Source organism: Rana temporaria, chromosome 2 (assembly GCF_905171775.1).
Source record: "Rana temporaria chromosome 2, aRanTem1.1, whole genome shotgun sequence".
Classification (NCBI taxonomy): Eukaryota; Metazoa; Chordata; class Amphibia; order Anura; family Ranidae; genus Rana; species Rana temporaria.
The window spans coordinates 621400-644717 of NC_053490.1; the positions used below are offsets into that span (position 1 = coordinate 621400).

Sequence of the window (23318 nt, forward strand, 5' to 3'; positions counted from 1 at the left end):
AGACCGATCTGTGTCCCTTGTACATAGGGACACAGCATCGGTCACCTCCCCCAGTCACCCCCCTCCCTCACAGTTAGAACACACCCAGGGAATACATTTAACCCCTTCCATGCCCCCCTAGTGTTAACCCCTTCACTGCCAGTCACATTTATACAGTAATCGGTGCATTTTTATAGCAATAATCGCAGTATAAATGTGAATGGCGCCAAAAATGTGTCAAGTGTCCGATGTCTCCGCCATAATGTCGCAGTCACGAAAAAAAATGCTGATCGCCGCCATTAGTAGTAAAAAAATAATAATTCTGTCCCCTATTTTGTAAGCGCAATAACTTTTGCGCAAACCAGACGCTTCTTGCGATTTTTTTTTTTTTTTTTTTTAAGAAAAATATGTAGAATAATACGTATCGCCTAGACTGAGAAATTTTTTTTTAAAAAAAAAATTGGGCAATTTATTCTAGTAACAAGTAAAAAATATTGTTTTTTTTTTCAAAATTGTCGCTCTATTTTTGTTTATAGCGCAAAAAATAAAAACCGCAGAGGTGATCAAATACCACCAAAATAAAGCTCTATTTGTGGGGAAAAAAGAACGTCAATTTTGTTTGGGAGCCACGTCGCACGACCGCGCAATTGTCAGTTAAAGCGACGCAGTGCCGGAAGCTGAAATTTCACCTGGTCAGGAAGGGGTATATGTGCCTAGTAAGGAAGTGGTTAAGAATAAATTGACATTTATTTTTTTATTTACACAGGACTGGGAGAGCTTTGATCACAAGACACAGGTTCGTTCCCAGGTGGGATTGATGTGTGTGTGTATAGAATTGGAGGTGATGACATTCTTCATTCCTTTTGCAGACTAAGCTGGCCTCCATGCTGAGATTCGTCCTGGTCAATGAAGATGACCTGTCCCTTGATGACGAACTCATCCACTTCCTGCAGGAGAAAGGTGATAACTGGGGCTGGTGTACTGAGATGAGGAAAATAATTCTTCTATATCTGGTGGCCTCTGTTCCACACTATGCTGGACCTACTTGGCTAATAAAATCTGTCACATTGTAAAGGGTTCTGATGTTGGAACATATAGACCAGTGGTCCTCAACCTTTGTGAGACCAGCGTCTGGTAAACTCCTTCAAAAAGCTTCCATGACCCAACCATAAAAATATGTTCATTGATTCTAGGATTGTGATAGGACTATGTAGCGTATACAGTGCAGCAGTCAGCACTATGTAATATACAACATTTAGCCTATGGGGCAACAGTCAGATTAAAGGGGTCAGGGCTATGTAATTGCACCGCACAGCTTACCGATTGCAGCAGTCAGGAGCAACGCTCCCCCTGAAGTCATGGTGGGCTCAAGGCACCACCAAGCATCAAATGAGGGGTATGGAGGTTGGCAAAGCGGTAGGTGAAAGCAATGGTCTAATAGTGTGCCGTCTGTTGGTAAACATTGCATTACGCTTACTGGGAGCAGTGGTCGGGAGTAATGGGACCCCTGACATCATAGTAGTTTGAGGGCACCCTCAACATCATGGTGGACCCAGGGCATCGCCAAGCATTAATTGAAAGTTGGGCAGGTTAGCAAAGCAGTAGGTGAAAGCAACGGTCTAACAGTATGGCGCAACACTTACAAGGGTCACAGTTTGTGTTGTATAGAGTGTTCAGCTGTTGGGAAGAGGTATAATGAATTAGAATCTGGAATTCAAGTGATGGCGACGTATCAAAAGGAGTACAGTATCTAGTAAGAAATATAGTAAAGAGAGGAAGGGGATAGTGAAGAGTTGGGAGGGGTCAGAGGGTGGAATGGCAAGCCGAGTGTTATTACACATTGGAGTCATTTTATGAAAGTTTTAAGTAGCAAAGTGAACCCACAGATCCCACACTTATTCGCAATTAGTGAGGAGTATTGTTTCTGGGTGTAGGAGCTTCAAGGAGTTGAACTTCTCTAGCTACCAGAATAAAAGTCAGGTGTATTTGGCACGTCTCTGCTTCCAGTGAAAGGCGATTACACATCTAGCGCCAGTTAGAACATGTAAAAGTAACTTTCTAGAGCAAAAACTGGGCAATCATTCTTACGCTGGGCACCCAACGATGGGGCGCTGTCTTCCCGACAGTGGCCAGTGGGAGCCCACCTGAAGTCTGAAGGACACTAAACTGGCCCTTTTACTTAGAATGTTTGGAGACCCATATTCCAGAATAATTTCCAAAGAAAGCCCTGCACTTGGCACAGGTCCTCTAGACCAGTGGTTCTCAACCCTGTCCTCAAGTACCCCCAACAGGCCATGTTTGCAGCTTTTCCTTTATCTTGCACAGGTGCTTTAACCACTTAAGCCCCAGACCATATTGCTGCCTAAAGACCCAAGGGGTTTTTACAGTTCGGGACTGCGTCGCTTTAACAGACAATTGCGCGGTTGTGCGACGTGGCTCACAAACAAAATTGGCGTCCTGGGGCGTGGCCTGGACATGGCCGTGTGAAGTCGCAGCTTTTGAGAGCTCCCGGCCCAGACCACCCTTCACCGGCTATAATCTGCTAAAAATCGGCATGCAATCGGCCAAAAGACGAAAGGGGAAAGCAGGTGCCAGAGTGACCCGATCGGGTGTAGCTACGGGCGAAATCCAACAATACTTCAGGCCGAGCCACCAGACTTCCCCCGGGGCCCAGGCGACGGCCCCGCGCAGCTCACCACGTGGAGACCCTGTGGAATCCCCGGACTACAGTGAGTGGATCTCGGACTTGGGGGCCCCGACGGATACGTGCTGGGGACCTGATCTATCTGACTTACCTTCCACGGAGATGGCCTCTCCCACTCAGCACAATGATGGCGTTCAGATGGAACCTGACATCCGGACCCTCCTGCAAGCGCTTCCCACGAGGTCGGACATTGAGGCCCTCATTCTCCGCCTAGAGGAGACACACCGCAGAGATATCCAGGAGGTGAGGGCGGATGTCTCTGCCTTGTCTGACAGGGTAACTACGGGGGAATCCTCCGTCACAGCGCTAGAGGCCAGAGTAGCAGACCTGGAAAGAGCCGGAGAGCAACAGCGGGACGCGGCCATCTCGCTCCAACTACACCTGGAGGAGGTCGAGGACAGGAGCCGCCGCAACAATCTGCGGCTCCGGGGGATCCCAGAGGCGGTGGGTGTGGAAGAGCTGGACCAAGCGGTGCAGACCCTGTTCCGGACGGTGCTAGAGGATCCGACGGTGGTCGTGGAAGTCGACAGGGCGCACAGAACGCTGGGCCCCAGGTCGGAAGATCCAGAAAGGCCCAGAGACATAGTCTGCAGACTATTGCGCTACACGCAGAAGGAGGACATTCTCCGCAGAGCTTGGGACCAGGGTGAAGTGCCCCTAGAAGACGCCAGAATCAAAATCCTACCTGATCTGTCCGGAGCGACCCTCAGGAGGCGGGCGATGCTGAGACCGGTTCTGGAAATGGCGAGGAGAGGCGGCTACACATACCGTTGGAGGTACCCCCTGGCGGTAACGTTCAGGAAAGACGGCAAGGCCTTCACACTCCAGACCAGGACGGACCTACCGGCGCTGTTCCGATTCTTGGGGGAAGATCAATTCCCGGTCCCGGACTGGCTACAACTCCTCCCGCGACAGACGGGCAGGTCGGGTCCCTCCCAGTACCGCGTACCAGCTCAGCCCCGTCAGCACAGAGGCAGGAGAAGGCTCAGAGCCCCATCAGGAGGAGGACGCCGTGAGTAGGCCTCAGGCCACACTACTTTGTACTATGTTCCCCCCGTCCTCTCGCTACCACACACCCCCTGTTGTTATGTAGCAGTCCAGCTGAGATAACGGGTGCCTCTGGGGGGGGTCCGGCCCCGTCCCTCCTGTCTGCCCTCTGACGGCGATTACCGGGCTGCTCGCCGTAGGCCCCTGTTGTGGAAGTGATGGGACCGAGGCCCCTGGACTGTCATCCCGCGACCCCCGCCCTATTCCAGGACCCGGTGGTCCAGAGTACTTTGCCCTACGTTCCCTACCCGGCTGATGGGGGCGATCCCGGACGGAGGGTAGTGAGAGAGATCTGCATCCCCCATGGGAACGGGTCGGCCACCCCACAGAGGTGAGGGACGCCCCCCCCCCCCCCCCCCCGCTTCTCATACGTTACCTGTCGCAGGGGTGCGGAGAGTCGGATACGAAATGGCCTCGATACCTGTTGTTATTGCAAACCTTTGATGCACCCACAAAAGATTTTTTGTACTCGGGGGGCCGGTGGGGTGTGCCGGGGAGGGGGAGAGAAGGGGCGGGAAATGGCGGGCTAGGGCCTCGGAGGGATCAAGGACTATGCTAATACTTTTACCCCGGGAATGGTCAATACCAGGGACTTTCCTGTTCTAACGTTATGAGACCCGAGAGGTACCACGGACCAGCTGGAACGATGTTTAGCTTTTATTACTGTTGGGTGTTGGATGGAGGTGGGGGGAGTGGGCCCATTGAAATGCCATATACTCACATGCCTACCAATCCTTATGCGGGGGGAGATGCATCCGAGAGGGGGAGTTGGATGCATACATGCCATATATGTCACTCTTCCTCCACAGGGGACCAGCCAAGCGAAGTTGATAAGCATATAATAACTGTAAGATGTTGGCTAATATTTTTCGCACTGTTTGCACTGTTTGCACTGTATGGAGGTTTAGATACGTGTTTCTGTAATGGCTTAGGCCCCTTATTTCTGTAGTCAGTTTACTTACAGTAAAATGCCGTTTAGTTTCTTACCTGTCTATGATAGCCGGTGGGGGGTGGGAAGGCCGGGAGACTCACTTCCCGGCTTTGTACATCCCATCACCCACATAGGACTGCGCTCGTGTACCAGTGCTTAACTGGTGAGCGTTGCAGCTAAGTTTAGCTCAGTTAGAATTCTCTCTCGGCCGCACACACTAGTGCAGGCCTCCTAAATCTCATTCTAACTATACCGGGTTCGCTTACCCAAACTCTCTGACTTTCTTCGACCCAACCCTCCCCCCCCCTCCCCCTCCCCCTCCCTCCTGACACCCGTGAACATGGACACGCTTACTATTGTCTCGCTGAACGCAAAGGGGCTGAATACCCCAGAGAAGCGAAGGATGCTGCTTCATGACATGAAACGTCTGAAGGCAGACATCGTTATGCTCCAAGAAACGCATTTTAGAGACAGCAGTGTGCCCATACTGAAGAATAGGTTCTACCCTATGGTATACCATTCAACGTACTCCAGGGCGAAGTCCCGAGGAGTCTCCATCTTAATTTCTGCGAGAGTTCCCTGGTCAGCTGCGGAAACTGAGACCGATGATGAAGGTCGTCGTCTCTTCCTGCGGGGGTTGATCGGGACAGAACGGGTCACATTGGCGAACCTGTACGCCCCAAATGATCACCAGGACAGATGGCTGAAACGCTCGCTAGACAAACTCACACACTTTAGAACTGGCCAGCTAATAGTGGGAGGAGATCTGAACATAGCACTGACACCTGCAGAGGACACCTCTACAGGGGTGTCCTCACTTTCGAGGGAGGCACAACGCTGCGTCTCCCAGGCAATACACTCCTCACAGCTCATAGACGTATGGAGACTCATGCACCCAGGGGAGAGGGACTATACGTTTTTCTCCAGGCCCCACAAATCATACTCGAGAATTGACTATTTTTTAATCCCCCATAAGCACTTACAAGCAGTCAAACATACCGCCATTGAGTCAATAACCTGGTCTGACCACGCCCCAATTCTGTTGACGTACACCCTTTCGGAAACCCACGGAGCGCAGAGACGCCCTTGGAGACTAAACGAAAGCCTATTGCACGATGCAGACGTTTTGAGGGAAGTTGATAGAGAAATTGGACATTACTTTCAAACAAATAGCACGGAGGACAGCGATCCTGCCATAGTCTGGGAGGCGCATAAAGCGGTAGTTCGTGGGATACTAATCAAACATGGGGCTAGACTGAAAAAACAGAGGACTGAACAACTGACGGCCCTGCTTCAAAAACTACAGAAGCTAGAATTAGAACACAAACAAACCCCCATAGGAAATTCGAGCTCGGAACTTGATGTAGTACGGCGGCAGGTCACGGATCTGCTACATCACAAGGCTAAAGCAGCATTGCAGGTGTGCAGACAGAGAATATATGAATCAGGGAATAAATGTGGGAAGATGCTGGCCCGAGCTCTTCGCACACAAACCCTAGCGTCATACATACCACATGTCTCCACCGCTGGAGGTCTCAAAAAGACACTACCTCATCAGATATCCAAGGAGTTTAGATCCTTCTATGAGAAGTTGTATAACATACCCCCCAAACCGGAGGACCCAAACCGGACAGGAGACTACATAGCATCCTCTCTTATGCCAACTCTGCCGACAGAAGCGAGGTCTCTCTTGGAGGATCCGATTACCTTGTCGGAACTTCAACAGGCACTGAAAACAGCCAAGGCAGGGAAAGCTCCGGGCCCAGACGGTCTCACGGCACCGTACTACAGGACCCTCTTCCCAGCTCTTGGCGAACGCATGGTCTCCCTCTTTAACAACCTGGGCACGGGTAAAAAATTCCACGACTCTACACTCCAGGCACACATAGCGGTGATCCCTAAAGAAGGGAAAGATCCGGGACAGTGCGCGAGTTACCGACCGATCTCCCTATTAAACGTCGACCTCAAGCTTTTTACAAAAATCATTGCCACGCGACTACAACAACACCTCCCGGGACTGGTCCACTTAGACCAAGTGGGATTCGTCCCGACAAGGGAGGCTAGGGACAACACAATCAAAGCCCTCAACTTGCTACATATTGCCAACACCACAAAGACGTCTTGCGTCTTCGTGAGCACAGATGCCGAAAAGGCGTTTGATCGCGTAGACTGGAAGTTCATGTTTTCTACTTTGAAACATGTAGGTATCGGCGAGAAAATGAACTACTGGATTGAGGCGGTGTATTCCAACCCGACGGCGAAAGTGAGGGTAAATGGCAACCTGTCGGAGACATTTGCCATCACGAATGGAACCAGACAGGGCTGCCCCCTATCACCCCTGTTGTTCGCGCTGTCGCTCGAACCCTTTTTGAACCATATTCGGCTGAACGCGGGGATTCGGGGGGTAGTGGTGGATAAAGTCCAATACAAAATTTCGGCATACGCGGACGACTTACTATTCTCGCTAACAGACCCAACGACTTCCCTGCCCAATTTGATGGCAGAATTTGAGCGATACGGGGAACTGTCGAACCTCAAAATTAATTTGAGCAAGTCGGTGGCGATGGGCATAGGTATACCGCAAACACAACTCTCCCACCTTCAGAATACGTTCCGCCTAAAATGGACGGATGAAGCACTGACCTATCTGGGAACCCGCATACCATCCAAATTGTCCCAAGTCTACAAACTGAACTTCCCTCCACTCCTTAAGACCATTCAGGGCCTACTGACGACATGGACCAAAGGACTACACTCATGGTTTGGGAGATGTAGCATACTGAAAATGACAATCTTACCCAAATTTCTATATCTACTACAAGCCCTCCCGATAACCATCCCGACAGATTACTTTAAACAGGTGTATACGACTTTTAAAACCTTCCTTTGGGTGGGGAAACACCCTAGGATACATAGGAAAATTATATCCCTACCTAAAAGACTGGGAGGCATTGCGATGCCTGATATTAGGGCTTATTACCACGCGGCACAACTGTGCCGACTAATTGACTGGTGCCGACACGGGGACGTTAAGCTGTGGCCGAAACTGGAGCAAGCCCAATGCGAGGTTCCGCTACAACGAGCCCCCTGGGAGCACAACGCCATACGAGGGGACATTAAACGACATCCGCTCATTGGCAACACCATTGCGGTATGCGCAAGACTTCTGACAAGGACAAACCTGAGCTCTCGGGCATCGTCACTACGCCCGATTCTGGGGAACCCGCTGTTCGAGCCAGGGATAGGAGACGGGAAATTTAAGGCACTAAGAGTACAGGGTATTTATCAAGCATCCCATTTCAGTGAGGCGGGCAGATGGAAAACGAGGGCAGAGTTAATGGACCCGGGGGGAATTTACTGCCTGGACTTCTTTCGGGCTGAGCAGCTGTGCCACTTCTTGGGAACCCTGACGCCCCCCCCGTCCCGCGACAGACCAACCTCTCACGATTCTGGAGGAATGGTGCACGGAAACGGGGATCTTGCCACACGCACTGTCCCTTGCACACGAACAGGTGATTTTGCCGACAAACGACTACCGCCTCCCATGCTTTACAAACTGGGAACACGCGCTTAAATGCACGTTCTCGGAGACAAAAAGAGAAAATTTTTTATCCCATACACATAAATCTTCTATATGCACCAAAGTACATGAGACCAACTACAAGATCCTAACCGGGTGGTATAGAACCCCAGACCTACTACACAAGATCTTCCCTGCGACATCGGACAGATGTTGGCGTTGCATGGAAGAAAAGGGCACACTGTTGCACGTCTTTTGGTCCTGCCCACGCCTCCAACATTTCTGGAGCGAGGTGAGACGGATCACACAGCAGTTCTCGGACCGTACAATCCCAAATGATCCAGCGTTCTTCCTTCTCCATGCGACTGACGCCCCAACACGGGTGTATAAGAAATCAGTTGTTCGCCATCTATTGGACGCCGCCAAGGCCTGCATTCCAGTTCGCTGGAAATCGCCCCTTCCACCGACCATAGCCATGTGGCTGAGGAAAATAGACGAGATCAATAAGATGGAGGATCTTATCCTTACGAGTCAGGATAGGCAAGAAGCCTACACAAACACTTGGCGTATCTGGAATATCTTCTCCTATTCCGAGGAAGGTATTGCCCTAAGAGGTGAGAACGCCCCGACCTGAACCTTGCTGGTCTCGTCTGTAACAGTCTCCTCATAAGAACCTTAGGTGGAAGCTAATTGATGGTGACCTTGAGGTCAGGGAACGAGATGCGTTGTCCATGTTCACGACCCCCCCCCCCCCCCCCCTACTACACCTAGCCCCCCCACCCCCTACCCCGTACACCTCTACCTCTCTCCTCCTCCTCTATCTCTCTACCTTTAAACCTAGAGAGTACTCGCTCTCAATCTTTGTTTCCATCCTTCTCTGTTTATCCCTATCCTATACGCAAATGCGAAAAGTAAGGGAGATGGGACCGTGGGACCCAAGCGGTTGGTAAGACATCGAAGGTGCGTGTTACACACCACGGGTAGACATAGGGGGAAAATGGAAGGAGTGATCATGACGACGTGTGGCAAATAGTTATGCCCCTGGCTAGAGGGTTGGATAAATGACCTCGTCGTTATGGAATCTAAGTTGGCTATGTAAAGTATACACTGCCCAGTCTTTAATGTTATGTTCTACCCTTTGATGTCTTGTTCTACCCTGTTTATTTTATTTTACGGATGTCTGTAATGCTGCGGGGGCTCCCATGGACCCCCATGTTTCCCTATGTATAAATAAAAAATTTAAAAAAAAAAAAAAATTGGCGTCCTTTTTTCCCCACAAATAGAGCTTTCTTTTGGTGGTATTTCATCACCTCTGCGGTTTTTATTTTTTGCGCTATAAACAAAAATAGAGCGACAATTTTGAAAAAAATGCAATATTTTTTACTTTTTGCTGTAATAAATATCCCCCACAAACATATATAATTTTTTTTTCCTCAGTTTAGGCCGATACGTATTCTTCTACCTATTTTTGGTAAAAAAAAATCGCAATAATCGTTTATCGGTTGGTTTGCGCAAAATTTATAGCGTTTACAAAATAGGGGATAGTTTTTTTTGCATTTTTATTTTTTTTATTTTTTTTTACTACTAATGGCGGCGATCAGCGATTTTTTTTTTTTCGTGACTGCGACATTATGGCGGACACTTCGGACAATTTTGACACATTTTTGGGACCATTGTCATTTTCACAGCAAAAAATGCATTTAAATTGCATTCTTTATTGTGAAAATGACAGTTGCAGTTTGGGAGTTAAACACAGGGGGCGCTGTAACATTTAGGGATCACTGTGTATGTGTTTACTAGTGTAGGGGGGTGTGGCTGTAGGAATGACATCATCGATCGGGTCTTCCCTATAAAGGGAATCACCCGATCGATGCGCCGCCACAGTGAAGCACGGGGAAGCCGTGTTTACATACGGCTCTCCCCGTTCTTCAGCTCCGGGGAGCGATCGCGACGGAGCGGCTAAAAACAAATAGCCGCGCCGTCGTCCCGGATCGCTCCCCGATCGGACCCCCCCACCCACGTCTAGGCAGGGACGTACAGGTACGTTGATGTGCCTGTCCGTGCCATTCTGCCGACGTAAATGTACATGAGGAGGTCGGGAAGTGGTTAAATAGGAATCACTGGCTTGGTATTTTGGACAGCTATTTCATCTAAGAGAAATTCCCAAAACATGGCCCGTTGGGGGTACTTGAAAACAGGGTAGAGAACCACTGCACTAGAAAAATGGTGTGCTACTTGGAGGCTCTTTAGAATCTTTGCTTATGTCATGGATCCTCTTCAGGAGTCTGTCTCCAAGACGTTACCTTTTTTTTTTTTTTTTTTTTTGCAATTTTTTTTTTTTTTTAACTACTCAACCCCCGGACCAATATGCTGCTAAATTCCCAAAGGCGTTTTTACAATTCGGCACTGCGTCGCTTTAACAGACAATTGCGCGGTCGTGCGATGTGGCTCCCAAACAAAATTGGCGTCCTTTTTTCCCCCACAAATAGAGCTTTCTTTTGGTGGTATTTGATCACCTCTGCGTTTTTTATTTTTTGCGCTATAAACAAAAATAGAGCGACAATTTTTTGAAAAAAATGCAATATTTTTTACTTTTTGCTATAATAAATATCCCCCAAAAACACATATATAAAAACATATTTTTTCCCTCAGTTTAGGCCGATACGTATTCTTCTACCTATTTTTGGTAAAAAAAATCGCAATAAGTGTTTATCGATTTGGTTTGCGCAAAATTTATAGCGTTTACAAAATAGGGGATAGTTTTTTGCATTTTTATTAAATTTTTTTTTTTTTTTTACTACTATTGGCGATCAGCGATTTTTTTTTTTTTTCGTGACTGCGACATTATGGCGGACACTTCGGACAATTTTGACACATTTTTGGGACCATTGTCATTTTCACAGCAAAAAATGCATTTAAATTGCATTGTTTATTGTCAAAATGACAGTTGCAGTTTGGGAGTTAACCACAGGGGGCGCTGTAGGAGTTAGGGTTTACCTAGTGTGTGTTTACAACTGTAGGGGGGTGTGGCTGTAGGACTGACGTCATCGATCGTGTCTTCCCTATAAAATGTATCACTCGATCGATGCAGCCGCCACAGTGAAGCACGGGGAAGCCGTGTTTACATAGGGCTCTCCCAGTTCTTCAGCTCCGGGGAGCGATCGCGACGGAGCGGCTATAAATGAATAGCCGCGCCGTCGTCCCGGATCGCTCCCCGCGGGAATCCGCTCGCCGCGGGGGGGTCCCGATCGGACCCCCCACCCGCTAGAAGGCAAGGACGTATATATACGCCCATCTGCCTGTCCGTGCCATTTTGCGGACGTAAATAGTCGTGCGGCGGGCGTTAAGGGGTTAATCAGCCCTGTTGGGGGGCTTTGGTGAGATATCAGGGTACATGGAAAGGGACTAGGGACTGGAGGAGGATGCAGGGACAGTCAGCGGTGATCGTGTGTGGGAGAGTTACAAGCACCATGGAGGGGGGCAGCAGCATGGAGGGGGACACGGAGGGAGGCAGCAGCATGGAGGAGGATACGGGGACAGTCAGCAGTGATCGTGTGTGGGAGAGTTACAAGCACCGATCTCCGCTGATTTCACTAAAGCAGCTGAAAGCCGCGGGGGGGTAGGGAAGCGGAGAAACGACTGTCAGGCTTTGAAATCTATACAGGGTGATCAGTGCTTGTAACTCCCCCACTGCACTGATCACCCTGACTGTCCAGGTATCGAGTGAGCATACAAATACTCAGGCAAATGCTTGGTATCGGGACAACCCTAGTTAATTTATTTCAGTAATGCAACCTAAGAGGTGAAACGAATATATGAGAGAGACTCATTACATGCAAAGCAAGAGGGTTCAATCCGTGATTTGTCATCATTGTGATGATTGTGGCTTCCAGCTCATGAAAACCCCAAATCCACAATCTCAGAAAATTTGAATTTTACATGCAATCAATAAAACAAGGATTGTACATAGAACAATATCGGACCTCTGAAAAGTAGAAGCAGCAATTACTGCCTCAATGCGGCGTGGCATGGAAGCGATCAGCCTGTGGCTGAGGTGTTATGGAAGACCAGGAAGCTTCAATAGCGCCCTTCAGCTCCTCTCCATTGTTCGGTCTCATCTTTCTCTTGGCAATGCCCCATAGATTCTCTGTGGGGTTCAGGTCAGGAGAGTTTGCTGGCCAATCAAGCACAGCAATCCCACGGTCATTGAACAAGATTTTGGTGCTTTTGGCAGTGTGGGGGAGGTGCCAAGTCCTGCTGGAAAATGAAGTAGGCATCCCCATAGAGCTCGTCTGTGGAAGGAAGCATGAAGTGCTCCAAAATCTCCTGGTAGACGGCTGTGGTGACCCCGGACTTAATGAAGCACAGTGGACCAGCAGATGACACGGCTCCCCAAATCATCACAGACTGTGGAAACTTCACACTGGACTTCAAGCATCTTGCAGTGTGTGCCACTCCATTCCTCCTCCATACTCCGACTCCTTGGTTTCCAAATGAGATGCAAGATTTGCGCTCATCAGAAAAGAGGACTTTGGACCCCTGAGCAATAGACCAGGTGTGACTTTCTTGAGCCCAGGTAAGACGCTTCTGACGTTTGTTCAGGAGGCCTGACAAGAGGAATACATTTGAAGCCCATGTCCAGGATCCGTCTGTGTGTGGTGCTCTTGATGCTCTGACTCCAGCCTCAGTCCACTCCTTGTGAAAGTCCCCAACACTTCTGAATAGCCTTTTCCTGACAATCCTCTCCAGGCTGCGCTCATCCCTGCTGCTTGTGCACCTTTTTCTTCCACATAACTTTCTATTAATGTGCTTGGATACAGCACTTTGGGAACATCCAACTTTTGCAATTACCTTTTGAGGCTTTCCCTCCTTATGGAGGATGTCAATGATGGTTTTCTGCACAACTGTCAGGTCAGCAGTCTTTCCCATGATTGTGATTCCTACTGAACCAGACTTAGAGACCATTTAAAGGCTCAGGAACCCTTTGCGGGTGTTATTGGTTAATTAGCTGATTAGAGTGGGACACTTCGAGCCTAGAATATTGCACCTTTTCACAATATTGGAATTTTCTGAGATTGTGGATTTGGGGTTTTCATGAGCTGTAAGCCATAATCATCACAATTATGACAAATCACGGCTTGAACTATCTTGCTTTGCATGTAATGAGTCTCTCTCATATGTTAGTTTCACCTTTTTATGTTGTATTGGTGAAATAAATGAACTTTTGTACGATATTCTAACTTTTCGAGTTTCACCTGTCGATCAGAAAACTGAAACATTCCAATTCAGCAAAGCTTTTATAGGTGAAGCTTTGCTTTGAAGTAAGCAACTGCAACAAAGTCCCCCAGTGGGACCATTTGGCTGCTACAGCTGGTGTACTAATTAGTGTCAGAAATGTATTTAACCATAGCTACGTAAAACTGAACCTCAAATTAAAAAAATAAAATTAACAGCATTTTTTTTTTCTTTGATCAAATGGATATAATAAAATACTTTTCATGGTACACTTTAACCTCCCTGGCAGTATGATTCTTTCAGAAAAAAGGTGCTGAAAGCGGTACCATTATTTGCAAGGAAATTTGGCGTTTTATACTGTAGGCCTGTAATTCTTAGGAATAACTCACCTAAATCTGACCAAACAAGAGTCTAGTAGGCATCCCGGGTATGAATTTTTTTTTAAAACAAAATTATAAATTATAATAAATAATTATAACAAATAATAATATAATTATAATAAAAATTATTCAATAATGTAATCAACTCAAAATCACTGAAATTTGCTCAGTTGCAGAATTGTCGCTGTCATTACTTTTATTTTTTATGACGAATTTCCCCACAAATCGCTATCGCACAATTCTGCAAGTGATTATAATTTATTATCGCTGTTTTCTAGCTGCTCTAAAACCATTTTTGAGATAAAGGGACACTTTTGGTTGCTATGGACAATCTACAGTTTCCAGGCAGAAAGAACAGTTTTTATTATATAAAAGTACATGCAGGACACTGGGCAGACCACTAGGGACAAGGGGGTGTGTATTTTTTACATACAGTACTGTAATCTATAAGATTACAGTATACTGTATGTAATGTGTTTGTTTACCTTTTTTGAATTTGGCGCCGTTCTCCGCTCCCGTGCGTCGTAACGTCGCAGGGAACGGAGATCGGCGGCACAGGAGGACACTGTGTGAATCGAGCGAGGTCCCGCTCGCTCACACAGCGCGGTGGCATCGCTGGATCCAGGGACAAGGTAAGTAAACACTGTGTGGATGCTGCGAGGTGTCCCTGAGTCTGACTCGGGGTTACCGATCGTAGCTAAAAAATGTTACCCCCGAGTCAGACTCGGGAATACCGCCAGGGGGGTTAACAAACATTCCTTGAAACAAATTGGACTATCACTACAGTGTGTTGATTCTATCCCAATCTTCAAATAGCAAGCTTCAATGGTGGAGAGGAACAGCCTGGTTAATGCATAGATCAGGGGTCACTAAACTCTGTCAAGAAAGAGCCAGTTTACTGTCCTTCAGACTTTAGTGGGGCCAGGCAGTGCCCAGTGGGAGAGGTTTTTTTTATTTATTTTTTCGGATCGGTGGTGCGGCAGGCAGGATGATTGACGATGGATTTACATGAAGTGTGTGTTGTGTTTTTTATATTTAATAAAGGATTTGTCGAAATGTGTCTTCTGTTCTTATTTTATTTCTGTACACTTTTTTTTTTTGGTGAATGGGTACCCCATGAAGGGCAGGATTTGGGCAGAGTCCACCCTGGCCCAAAGCACCCCCCAATGTTGAGGGCATGTGACCTGGTATGATTCAGGCCGGGGGCACGCTCGCTTGCCCCCCCCCCCCCCCTTCCTGGCCTGCCAGGCTGCATGCTTGGATAAGGGTCTAGTATGGATTATGGGCCTTTTTTTGGCAGCACAGAGTGGGACCTATACCATACTGCCCACATGTATGTGCAGGGCTGGACTGGGACAAAAAGTTGGCCCTGGACTTCATCCAGACTGGCCCACTTTGACACGTCTCTCCCATGGCGGCCGGACAACTCCTGCACCCCCCCCCCGGCCACCCAAGCCCCCTCTCACCCTTCACTAGCCCCTAGCCGTTATACTTTATTAGAGTAGAACGGCTGGTACTGGTACTCTTATAGGCAGTACCAGTGGGGAAGCTAGACATTAATTCACCCGGGGCAAAGAATCAGTTTGGTGCCCCCCTTATGGGACAAGAATAGGCAGAAGTGAGAAACTCCCAGGCCATAGCTGTTGAGTCAGCTGTCTGTCCCCTCCCCCATGCTCCTCTGTCGCCCCCCCTGCTCCTCTGGTCCTCCCACTGCTTCTCTGTTCCCCCCAGGTGAGTGCTGCGGGAAGGGAGAGACAGAGGAGGGGGGGCGGCGGTCTGCTGTCACTGAAGCCGGCCCACTGAGCCATCGGCCCACCGGGAAACTCCCTGTAGTCCCAATGGCCAGTCCATCCCTGTGTATGTGTCACTAATTTACAGCAGCTCCAGTAATTGTGGCCTAGCACTAAGCCTAGGAGCTGAATCCATCAGCTTGTGGGCTTATGCTTCTAATGCCAAGTGTTCCATAGGAGTGCTGGCAGAAGGCATGGTCAACGATGCAGAACAATGCTTTTCATCAGAAGAGCCTCACATGTCGAGCGATCAGGACTTTGCTAAGTAACCCAATAAACAGTGAGAACATTGGCAGGTCCATGTGACTGGCCATGCCTCTCTCCACATGCCATCAGACACCCAACATCCTAGATAAGATACGCTGCTCTGGAAATTTTATAGATGGGCAACTCCTGTCCTATTGATTAATGGTTCCAAATTAATAACTACTGCAGTAGGGAACAGACACAAATATGTACTCTGCATCTTTCCAAATAATCTATTCTGTTTATTTGACACAATTTATGCTTTTTTTTTATACAAATTATTATATAAATCTTGCATTAATATTACATTTGTACCTTTATGGTAACAAGGGGCGTAACATAGGCAGGCTAAATTCTAATCAGGACTCAATGTAACATGTAATCAAAACATAATTTAGTGTCGGGTGCAATACATAGGCAAAGCATATAAAATACAGTTGTATACAGAATGTACAGTTTCTTTTACAGTATCCCCTCTTATGATCAATCTTTTACATTTTGATCTCTAACATACAGTACAGACCAAAAGTTTGGACACACCTTCTCAATCAAAGACTTTTCTTTATTTTCATGACTATGAAAATTGTAGATTCACACTGAAGGCATCAAAACTATGAAGTAACACATGTGGAATTATACATAACAAAAAAGTGTGAAACAACTGAAAATATATTTCATATTCTAGGTTCTTCAAAGTAGCCACCTTTTGCTTTGATTACTGCTTGGCACACTCTTGGCATTCTCTTGATGAGCTTCAAGAGGTAGTCACCTGGCGCAGAACCCCATCACTCTCCTTCTTGGTCAAATAGCCCTTACACAGCCTGGAGGTGTGTTTGGGGTCATTGTCCTGTTGAAAAATAAATGATGATCCAACTAAACGCAAAACCGGATGGAATAGCATGCCGCTGCAAGATGCTGTGGTAGCCATGCTGGTTCAGTATGCCTTCAATTTTGAATAAATCCCCAACAGTGTCACCAGCAAAGCACCCCCACACCATCACACCTCCTCCTCCATGCTTCACAGTCGGAACCAGGCATGTAGAGTCCATCCGTTCACCTTTTCTGCGTCGCACAAAGACACGGGGGTTGGAACCAAAGATCTCAAGTTTGGACTCATCAGACCAAAGCACAGATTTCCACTGGTCTAATGTCCATCCCTTGTGTTCTTTATCCCAAACAAGTCTCTTCTGCTTGTTGCCTTTCTTTAGCAGTGGTTTCCTAGCAGATATTCTACCATGAAGGCCGGATTCACACAGTCTCCTCTTACCAGTTCTAGAGATGTGTCTGCTGCAAAAGGTGGAAGAACCTAGAATATGAAATATATTTTCAGTTGTTTCACACTTTTTTGTTATGTATAATTCCACATGTGTTACTTCATAGTTTTGATGCCTTCAGTGTGAATCTACAATTTTCATAGTCATGAAAATAAAGAAAACTGTTTGAATGAGAAGGTCCAAACTTTTGGTCTGTACTAGGGTTGTCCCGATACCACTTTTTTAGGACTGAGTACAAGTACCGATACTTTTTTTTTCAAGTACTCGCCGATACCGAATACCGATACTTTTTTTTAAATGTGTCCCCAAATGCAGCCGTGTCCCCCCACAGATATGCAGCCATGTCCCCCCCACAGATATGCAGCCATGTCCCCCCACATATATGCAGCCATGTCCCCCCCATATCCAGCCATGTCCCCCCATATGCAGCCATGTCCCCCTTACCTACATGCTGCCGCTTGGTTAATACGGGCAGGGAACATTACAGCTGTCATTTGAATAGCTGTAGTGTTTCGCGCCGCGCTGCGTATACACACTCCCCCTTGCTCGGGATTGGACAGCTCACCCGAGCAAGGGGGAGTGTCTATACGCGGCGGGAAACACTACAGCTATTCAAATGAAAGCTGTAATGTTCCCTGCCCGTATTAACCAAGCGGCAGCGGGGATGCGGCGTAGCGGGGGGGGGGGGAGTATTCGGCCAGGCATCGGGGGCATTTGCGCAAATACTCGGAATCGGTATCGGGACAACCCTAGTCTGTACTGTACCTGCTATCACCTTTAACTTGAAACCTCCATAAGCTTAGGTGGAGGTGGTCCCGGACAAGGAGGCAAACTCAATATAACACCTGAGAGTAGCTAAATTATTATTATTATACAGGATTTATATAGCACCAACAGTGTGTGCAGCGCTTTACTATGTAGAGGGGTGACAGTACAATTATAATACAGTTCATTACAGAAGGAATATGATGTCCCTGCTCGTGGAGCCTACAATCCAAAGGGTGGGGGTGGTACAAAAGGTAATAGCTATAGTTCCCTCTGTTATATAACATTAAGCTCCCCAGTGAATGTCATTTATAAAAATATTCTGTATAATTCCTTATTTCAGAGTGCCACTCAGCGCTCACGTGACTGTCCGTTGGTCTCCTCTGCCATTCTGATAGCTGTAGAGGGAGATGCTGGGTATCCCCCGCTGACGTCATCCGGGACGAGGAACAGAAAAAAAGACAAGGGTGGGACTTTGGATTAAGCATGCATCCCAGGAGAAACCACAAAACAATTGAATATGGCAGATATCTAGTACAATGTACCCAAAAACGTTAGCATGAGAGCATTGCATGGCAGCAATTGGCAGTCAATGTTTTAATCGCATAAAAAATATAACAAAAACAATAGTGACATCAGGGCCGCCATCAGGGGGGTACAGGCAGTACACCTGTAAGGGGCCCGGATGGCAACCCCCTTAAATTTTTTTTTTTTTTTAGGGGTTAGTTTTTTTTAATTGAAGGGCCCGAATGAAAGCCCCCCCTTTTTTTTTAATTGTTATATAACCTCCCCCATATATATATATATATATTTTTTTTTATTAAAGGGCTCAGAGGTCCCCAGGGCCCCATGTGGCAACTCCCCTTTTTTTTATTTATTTTTATAAATGTTTAATTTTTTATCAAGCGCCCAGAGGTCCCGGATGGCAACCCCCCTTTTTTTGTAAATTCTTTTTATAATTTTTTTTATATATATATATATATATGTATAGATTTTATTAAAGGACCCAAAGGTCCGCAGGGCCCTGGATGGCTACCCCCCTTTTTTTATGAAAAACATTTTAATATATATTTTTCTTTTTTTGTAAAGGGCCCCCCGCTTCTCAACTTCAGGCAGCAGCACCCCCCCTCCCCCCGGTTCTGTGTGCTCCAGGGGGCCCAGGCCTGAAGCTGTGTAAGGGGCCCCATAATTCCTGATGGCGGCCCTATACATGGTATAGTAGTCAAAAATTGAATGGTACATAATTCTATAACAATAAATGGTAAAAAAGTGTAATAATATATTGGGTTCATATATATATAAAAACAGTAGAACAAAAGAGGACAAACCAATTCAATTGAAGCGTGTCTCCATAATAGAAAGATAGAACTTGCATATGCTGGCACACTCCACTAGGTATGGGGACTGATAGGTAGTAATGATATTACTGTATATATACAAAGGGGGCATCTAAGTGGCTCCCAATGGGCGTCTTAAATACATTATGTAAAAATTCTTATACAAAATCAGTATCCTTAAAATATATCTGCATGATGGTTATAACCGTGATTGGTTGGTAAAGTCCAATTGGTGTATGAAGTAGTAGGTAATGCAGTAGCGGTATGTATGTAAGAATGCATCAAGAGGTATACCGGGGGGGGGAGAGACAGGGTAAGGGGGGGGGGAGGGAGGAGTCTGGGTGGGTCAATTTATTGTTTATACACTAGAGTTAATGTTAGCGTTTGCTTATTTTGTTACATGTATTGTGTACACTTGGCTCGCCTGTGAGCAAATATGAAAATATTGAACATTGGAAAATAATAAAGAAAAATTAAGATGAAAAAAAAATTATGCATCTTTTTGGGTCAACGTGTTTCGTGGCTACTGCCACTCTTCAGGACGCAGGTATGTAGTGGGAGTCTATAAATATCAAAACAATAAGGTTTAGAATAGGTTGGTATGCTGAATCTCAGTGCGGGGGAAGGAGGGAGAAGATAGAGCAGTAACCATTCCTAAGATAACTTACAGGTATGCCTATGACTGTGGGTATAGGCGTGGAGGGCAAGGGGCCGGGGAGGCCCAGCCGGAAGAACAAACCGGGGCGAGGAGAGAAGGAGACCAGTGGGCAGTCACATGAGTGCCGTGCGGCACTCTGAAATAAGGTATTATACAGAAAAGTTTTATAAATGACATCCACGGGGGTTATGTTATATAACAGAGGGAGCTATAATAGGAAAACACTGTGGCCCAGATTCTCATAGGAGATACGACGGCGTATCTCCAGATACGCCGTCGTATCTCTGAGTCCGAGCTGTCGTATCTTGGCGCCTGATTCAAAGAATCAGATACGCCAGAATTTGTCTAAGATACGACCAGCGTAAGTCTCCTACGCCGTCGTATCTTAACTGCATATTTACGCTGGCCGCTAGGGGCGTGTACGCTGATTTACGCCTAGAAATATGTAAATCAGCTAGATACGCCAATTCACGAACGTACGCCCGGCCGACGCAGTACAGATACGCCGTTTACGTAAGGCTTTTCCCGGCGTAAAGTTACCCCTGCTATATGAGGCGTAGCAATGTTAAGTATGGACGTCGTTCCCGCGCCAAGTTTTGAACATTTTTACGTCGTTTGCGTAAGTCTTTCGCGAATAGGGCTGTACGTAAGTTACGTTCACGTCTAAAGCAATGACGACTTGCGGCGTAATTTCGAGCATGCGCACTGGGATTTTTTCACGCGCCGTTCACAAAAAACGTAAAATACGCGGGGTCATCTTAAATTTACATAAAACACGCCCACAACATCCCCATTTGAATTAGGCGGGCTTACGCCGGCCCACCTACCTTACGCCGCCGTAACTTAGGGCGCAAGTTCTTTCTAAATACGGAACTTGCGCCCAAATTTACGGCGGCGTAACGTATCTGAGATACGTTACGCCCGCAGAAAGATCCGCTCATCTTTCTGAATCCAGCCTTGTTATTTTTAGAGCTAGGGAGAAAAAAATGGTAAATCTACTAGAAAGGAATAATGAACAGGGTGTGTTATTTAGAATTTCCTAGAATCTTCTGCAGATTGCGTGCAATTTTTATTCTGAGAGCCGTGGTTCTTACGCCGTAGATCAGAGGGTTAACAGTAATAGATGTACTCATACCACTCATAGAGATGACAACATGGGCAACAGTGGAGAGAGAAATGCTGCCTAATCTGTACCTAAAGGAGATAAACAGAACTCCCACCATAAAAATGGAAAAGGCAATGACATGAGTCACCAACGTTTGGGCGGCTTTCTGAGAGGCTTCCCCAGGAAGTTTGATACAGACCGCAATTGTCCTTATGTAACAATATATGATCATGCAGGTAATTGCAATGGACAAGGTCCATGTTGTTCCAAAGATATTATTAACTGTGATATCACCGCAAGAAAGTCGTTGGAGAGACATGGTCTCACAGTAGACATTGGCCCGGATTCAAAGAGATCTGCGCTCTTTTTGCGGAGGCGCAGGGCAACGATTTTGCCCTGCGCCCCCGCAAATATTTTGCGCTGCCCTCGATTCACGGAGCAGTAGCTCCGTAAATTGCGAGGGCGCGCCGGCAAAATTGCCCGGCGTAAGCGCGCGCAATGTAAATGATCCCGCCGGGGGCGGAAATTAGGCGCGTTCCCGCGCCGATCGTAAAGCGCATGCGCCGTCGGGAAACTTTCCCGACGTGCATTGCGGCAAATGACGTCGCAAGGACGTCATTTGCTTCAAAGTGAACGTGAATGGCGTCCAGCGCCATTCACGTATCACTTACGCAAACGGCGTGAAATTCAAATTTCACGACGCGGGAACGGAGGGTATAATTTAGCATTGGCTGCCCCTACTATTAGAAGGGGCAGCCTTGCGCTAAAGTAGCCGTACGGAAACTCCGTACCTGGCTTGCGCGGGGCCCTTGTGAATCAGTGGTAGTATGCAATTTGCATACTACACGCTGATACACAATGGGAGCGGCCCCCGCAAGAATGCAGCCTAAAATCTGCGAGGCATAAGAGCATGGGTCCTCAAACTATGGCCCTCCAGGTGTTCAGGAACTACAATTCCCATCATGCACAGTCATGTCTGTGAATGTCAGAGGTTTACAATGCCTCATGGGATTTGTAGTTCCGCAACAGCTGGAGGGCCATAGTTTAAGGATCCCTGCATAAGAGCCTTATGCCGCGCAGATTTTAGGCTGCAGCCGGCGTAACAAGGTTCCTGAATCAGGAGCACTCGTTACACAGGAGCAAGTCAGCAATTGCGCCGTGTAACCTATGGTTACATGGGCGCAATTGCTTTCTGAATCTGGGCCATTGTTGATATTTACTGCGCAAAAGGTCAGCCTTGCCGCTAATAATACAACCGGACCTGTTACCACAAGAACAAGAAACAATATGACAAGTATACATTTTTGACATGTCAAAGTTGTCATCAGAGTGGGGTACCTCAGAGGGTGAGCTACCGCCAAATATCGGTCATACGCTATAAGGGTGAAAGTATAAACTTCAGCAGCTGAGTAGGCCTGGATGCAGAAGGCCTGAAATAGACATCCGGAGAGAGAAATTGTTGAATTCATAGACAAGAAGTCAATCAGTAGCTTGGGGAGGTAAGCCGAACTCCCAAACATCACGTTGAAGGCCAATCCGCATATAAAAATGTACATCGGTTCATGCAAACTTTCCTCCGTCCAGGTTACATAGACAATCATTGAACTGACAAATAATGAAGTTGAATATACTGAAAAAGCAAGCAGAGCGTAGAAGTATCGAAATCATTCCATCTCGACAAGCCCCAAAAGCACAAAATTGGTGTAGGTGGTCGATCTGTTCTCCATGGAAGGAATTGAAGATCGGCTTTATTTGTTGCAGTAGAATAAGCGTAACGTTTAATTTCAAACTGGATAATATTAAGAAAATGAGAACAAAAATTCTATTCTATGAATACTTTAAATGTGGTCTTGAATTATATGTATCAGAAGACTTAAACATGACAATCCAGCGAGACTTTTATATAGCTAGATTTAGAGACGTTTACGCCGGCGTATCAGTAGATACGTCGTCGTAACTCTGAATCTACGCCGTCGTAAATTTAAGCGTATTCTGAAAACCAGATACGCTTAAATTAGGCTAAGATACGAGCGGCGTAAGTCTCCTACGCCGTCGTATCTTAGGGTGCATATTTACGCTGGCCGCTAAGTGGCACTTCCGTTGTTTTCCGTGTCGAATATGCAAACGAGCAAGATACCCCGATTCACGAACGTACGTGCGCCCGTCGCAATTATTTACGACGTTTACGTAAGAGATACGCTGGCGTAAAGATAAAGCTGCTCCCTAGGTGGCGCAGCCCATGCAAGGTACCGACGTCGGAACAAGCCTTTCTTTTTACGTCGTTTGCGTAAGTCGTACGCGAATAGGGCTGGACGTAATTTACGTTCACGTCGAAACAACGTACTTT

At 47.0% G+C, this 23318-nt stretch overlaps 1 long non-coding RNA gene across 1 annotated transcript; it reads left to right on the forward strand.

The window, feature by feature from the left end:
- The first annotated feature begins 723 nt into the window (after positions 1–723).
- Positions 724–1118, forward strand: LOC120928771. Its single transcript, XR_005747311.1, has 2 exons — positions 724–775; positions 849–1118. It is a non-coding gene; the product is annotated as an uncharacterized LOC120928771 (long non-coding RNA).
- Positions 1119–23318: the final 22200 nt, after the last annotated feature.